The following is a 6,000-nucleotide window of genomic DNA, read 5'->3' on the forward strand; positions in this document are numbered from 1 at the left end:
TCCCAAAATTAAACTATTTCCATCAAATTTGATCTAGGTAATATTACAATCTCAAAAAGGCATAAAATTTAAAACAACTGTAATTGGAAAACTCTACGTGCCACAAAAAAAAATACGTTTAGCATAATGCTATGAAATTCGTAATGAGAAAAAAAGTTTTATTTTGTAGACCTTATAATTCAATGCCTGTATTAGATAAGAATCAAAATAGGAAAATTGAAAATTACACCTTATTTTCCCTGTTCCGATTCCAGAAGCATCACCCAATTCTCTGATTCCGATTCCAGAAGCATCACCCAATTCTCTGATTCCGATTAATTGTCCCATCTCTACTTAAAATTCTTTTGGATTTTCTTTCCAAAAGTAACATGAGGAAAATGAAGAAGATCTTTGATTCTTATGATCTCCCCTCCCCACTCAAATTACGTTCTACTCAAACAACAAATTCACCATAAATAATATATAAAGTTACGTCAATAGTAAGAAGCTCGCTCTTCCAGCAATCAACATACAATTTCTTATAATATTGTGTTGAATAAATACATAAATATTATCTGACAAATCTTGTCATTTCACAAAATTATATGTCATTTTTGTATTCTTATAACTTACATACATATCATAATTATGGCCCCTCAACATTGAAACATACTCGAATGATTTTTATCAAAATGAAGTCGGGATTACATTTGTGGTGTGTCAGCATAAAAACAATATTGAACAAAAATCAAGAAAGGAGACAATCTCAACTATTTTCTTAACTTCCTATATACATGTATATTTTCATACAGTCACATATTTGAACCAATTATAAGCTTTATATTCAAATTTGTGGGATGAATTAAGGTAACCAAGTATTTTAGCTATAGATTAAACCTTTTATTTGATTTAAAAGACTCATGTTGGTCCCTTTTTAAATAAAATCAATCAATTTCGCTTTTAATTGATGAAAAAGAATAATTGGTTTCATGAAATTGAGGATAATTCATCGAAGAATACAAATGTAATCCACACTCAATTTTGAGTAAAATCATTCTATCTTGTTTTTTTATTGACGGCCTCAAGATGTATTCTTCGACAAATTTATATCCACAAATTATTCTCATTTATCTTTTTGATGGAACGTTGAAAATCAAATTTAATGTAGCAAAACTCAACATCAGAATCAAAGAATTAAATATCTTTAGTTTTTAATGTCTAAATAAGTCTTTAAATTAAAGCCATTGTTCTTGAGTATATTGACCTATTAAAAAATGAATACAATGCCTATAATTGACTGAAATAATATGTCTATAAAGTATTGGGTCGTACATTATATATCCTTGCACGGCGTTAAAATCAAATCGGTGGCTCGTGCACCGGCGATTTTGTTGTTTGCGTCTCATTTTTTGCCAGGCAGAAACGTTGTTGTATCAAAAACTTAATTAACTTATTGGGCGTATTGGCGACAGGTGCTCCAAATATAAAGAAGATTGAATTTACTGAGAAAGAACGATGTTCGTCGTGACAATCATTTTTGTCCACAACAACATGGAAATCTCAAAAGATCGGCCGTGGGTCAGGCGACGAGACTCAGCACATTGTCATGTCTCATATAGATTGCTGAAGTGGCTGAGTTAGCACTGCTATGACTTCATTGGGAAGAAAATATGGTCCTCAGAAGTTTGGATCTTAATCTGATGGATTATTTTGTGGGGGCTACGTTGAATCTAAAACAAATTGATCATATCATGCTATCAAGGAATCTATGATTATCTACATCAAGAAGACAATTACCAACAAACTAATTCGTCAACACCTGCTCCTCCTTCCAGGCCTGAATCCAGGGCGTGATTGATGCAGGAGGCAGATACATCAAATGAACATTAATGGACCGATTTCATCTTAACACTCTGTATTTTAAATGCAAACAAATAAATTGCATCCATTTCTTGAAATTGTTTAATATTTTTTTTTTTTTTGTTATCTTCAAATGAATTATATTCGAATTAATGTACTATGAAGATATATTTTCATTTTAAAAGACCCCCAAAACACGGGTTTTTCTCATTTCGTTTGGAATTATCATTCGATTCTTATGTCTGTTGTTCTTTTTTTTAAAACTGCTAAATTTTGAAGAATAAACATTTTTTTTTTTAAGTTTTAAAAAATTTCTCCTAAATTGATTTTTTCTTTCTATTTTTTCAATAGTAGAAAATCACAAAAATAAAAATAAAACTATAATTATATCTATTACTACTCAGAAATTAAATAATATTAACAACTGCTAAGGAAACGAAAATTCATTCTTTAGAACACAATTTTAAAAAAACCTGACCAGCTAAAAAATTCACTGGATTTACATCACTAGTAATTGAGTAACAGTCAAGGAAGGAGATATAGAGAGACTCTTGGTAACGGTTATACTATTTGGTGTCACTATTAAAAAGCTCTGTGGAAGTCAAACATTGTTGAAGTTGAAAAAGCGTTAGTGTTTAATCTTGAATTTCTATTAAACTTGAGTTGTTCTTTTTTTTTCTTTTGATTTCTATGAGCAATGATGGGAATCCGGTGTGCTTTTTAGCTGGCTCTTTAGTTTGTAATTAGTAGAATAAAGAAGGAATTTTCTTATCCTTCTCAGTAGTAATTATTATTTCATTCCTGAGTTGTGAACATCCTTTCAATTTTATTCAAAGCCTGTTTGAACGTTTATATATACTCATTACAGACTGAGTGTAACCCAGGGGATTTGTTGCAGAGTTATAATTGTAAGTCCTTGTTGGACGCAGAGTATAATTGTGGGAGTAATTCTAGCAAATATTCTTGGATATATCATTTTCTCCTTCTTCTATTGTCACAGCTGATTGTAGCTGATCTAGTGAAACGTCATGAACGTTATTATTTATCTCCTCTAAAACATTATTCAAATTGTTAGGGTTACCGTGTTGATTTTTGTTTTTTTTAACATGCCCATTCTACACTGTATTGTCGTCATTGTCTATGATTCTTCTTTTTTTCAATATCAGGATTGATGCACACAATAGTAGCCACAAAAATGTTATATTCTAGTCATTATTTTATAGCAACACATGAAACCTCATGGGAAACAGATTGGTATTAATTTGTTTCCTAAAATTTGCTAAAAGTGATGAAAAGAATTCAACAAATTATCAGGGGCGTCCGCATGGGCATAGTTGGAAGGGCTGTAACCCCTCCAAATTAGTGAAATTTTTATTCTTACTACTAAAGGCAATGTTAAGATTTTTTTTCAATAAATTTTATATCTAAAATTTAATTTTAGAAACTTTTTGGAAAAAAAATTCAGTTTTTTTCTAAATTTTTTTCTCTGTATTTTGAATTTTTTTTCCAAAAAATTCAATTTATATGAATATTATTTTGTGGATTTTTGAATTTTTTGGCAAAAATTTAATTTTTCAATTTTTTTTGCAGAAAAATTTAGTTTTCCAATTTTTTCGCAAAAAATTTTTTTCGAAAATCAAATCCTACTGAAGCTCCTGATTAAATCTTGTTCAAACATCAAACTTATGTTGTTCAGATTATTTCAAAATAAGGATTTATTTTTTCTTTATGTCTTATTTTCATACGAGTCATTTTTGCATTTTAATTTATATTTACGATTGTAAAATGGTAAAAAAAAATTAAAGAAAACTTTGAAGAACGTAATTGTTACAATTGTTCAACTATCAAATAAATATATTATAACTTCGGAGTTCATTTTTTACCCAGTTTACTAACTGCATTAATAAAAGGTTTTAAACTAATATTGTTGTGGTTCGTGGCTTTTGCCACAGTAGGCAAAACATAAAATGTATCCTGTAAAAATGAGAGAAAAATAACAGATTACTTATTAGACAAAGATTTCTAACCTAACTCTTATAAAAATAGAGAAATGTATATATCTACCTCTTTTTCCTCGTCCCTGGTATTATATACAGTGATAAAGTCGTGTGTATTTGGGGCATGTTAAAAAAAGGAAACCAGAAATCAACATGGTAACCCTAAGAATTTTTGGAGGAGTACAGCTTAGCTGTATTGACGTTTCATTCCATCAGCTACAATCAGCTGTGACAAGGAAGGAGTGAGAGAAGGAAATAAACAATAAATATTGGCAAGAATTACTCTGATGTCGATCCTCAATTCTACTCGGAGTCCGACAAAGTACTTACAATTATAACTCCAGAGCAAATCCTCAAGGTTCTATGTCTTTTATGAGAACACAGGAATGTTCAATTAGGTTATGAATAAAATAGAATGTAGTAGAAAAAGAATTTAACTACTTTGTATTTAAATAAAAATGACAACTGCTAAGGAATAGAAAATTCATTCTTCAGAGGGCCAATTCAAAAAAAGTGGGACAGCTATTAGAGTGCATACGATTAATATTACTACTAATTATATAAGTACTATTTCTAGCGAAAATAGAATAAGAAAGAACCAGATATCCATCCTAATTGAGGAACCGTAACGAAGCCGCTAAAATTTATATGAAGCAAACAACCAAATAAAGTTTGGAGTTGTATTTTATGGATCAATTACATCATTAAAAACCTTTGCACTCTGTTCCTCAGGTGTCAGTAGAAAATGTTTCAAATGATAATAATTTTGTATTAATAAGTATTTTTAAACTTTTACTTTTTGAAAGTATATATGTAATATTAAGGATAATATGAAATATGAATGAGGATAACCTTAAATAATTAAATAAGAACTAATGAGTGACAAATAAAATGAAACATCGATACCAAGTACTGACCCATATTTTAATGTCAAAAAATAATGTATTTAGTCTATTGTTTTGCTTCGATGTTGTTCAGTTATTGAAGGCTGTATCATATGTAAGTGACATGCTATAAATAAAATATCTTAAATTACATCGAGAAAATAAAAACATACAAACTATGGATTGATGGATCAATAAGGTCCTATTTACATAGTAAAAATTTATGAATTTTATTATATTATTTAATATATTACATCATTGGAATCGTTCCACAGCCGTGAAAAAGTAGTTTATTCTTCCTTTTTTTATATCAAAGCTATAAATAAACAAATTAGTGAAACGGAGACCACGTGCTCAATATTTAGCCAAATAAATAAACTACTCAACAACTTGTTTGCTGTAAAACTTTTATTTGCTATTTAGTTTTAGATTCATTTATGGGAAGATAATCCCTTCACACATGTATCGCCATTGGAGATGATCTTTTCATGAAGAATCCACCTACTATATACAAGAAGTAAAACTATTTAATCTCTAATGATAATATACAATAACTGTATTAAAATATATTCCTATTTGACAATTTTAATTTATTTCTTAAGTGGTTTGCTATTAATGGTGTGTTCTTTTAGTTTTTATTAACTTGGATATCTCGTTCATGACTATTTACTGCATCTATTAGTAATTTAAATTTATAGTAAAATATTATACGATCACATAATATATAGCAGGTTCCTGGTATAACAGCACACTTAAGGTCAATTTCCTCTGGAATAATTATTTATATGTAGCCTGTAAGAGAATCTTCTTGTATACCACTTATCAAGTTCCATGGGAAAACTTAGTACCGAAAGCTAAGGTTCAGTAGACATATTGGTAGACAATGGGAACGTGTGGATCACTTCAAGGAAACACGTAGGTCAAAGTTCACTTATCTATGGAATTAAAAAAAATAAAATAGGGAAATCAATTTAATCCTCTCGAAAATAATGACATAAAAATTGCTAGAAAAGAAGAAATTATTTTATGATAAATATAAGAATTCTGCAAAAAGGGGGGAGTATTGGTCCCTTGACCGCAATGATTCTGGTGCCATTGCTTGGATATTACTCTATAATAATATAAATACCACGCAGCCTCTATATATTTAATCGTTTAACCGATAGAACAAGGGGAATTCTTAGAAAGGACAGAGAAAATTAGATTGGCCAATAAGAAAAATGATAATGTGACGTCATCTGGTGTACAATAAAAAGCGACATTTGGCTTGGGAAAACTTT

This window comes from Lepeophtheirus salmonis, chromosome 8, assembly GCF_016086655.4.
Source record: "Lepeophtheirus salmonis chromosome 8, UVic_Lsal_1.4, whole genome shotgun sequence".
NCBI lineage: Eukaryota > Metazoa > Arthropoda > Copepoda > Siphonostomatoida > Caligidae > Lepeophtheirus > Lepeophtheirus salmonis.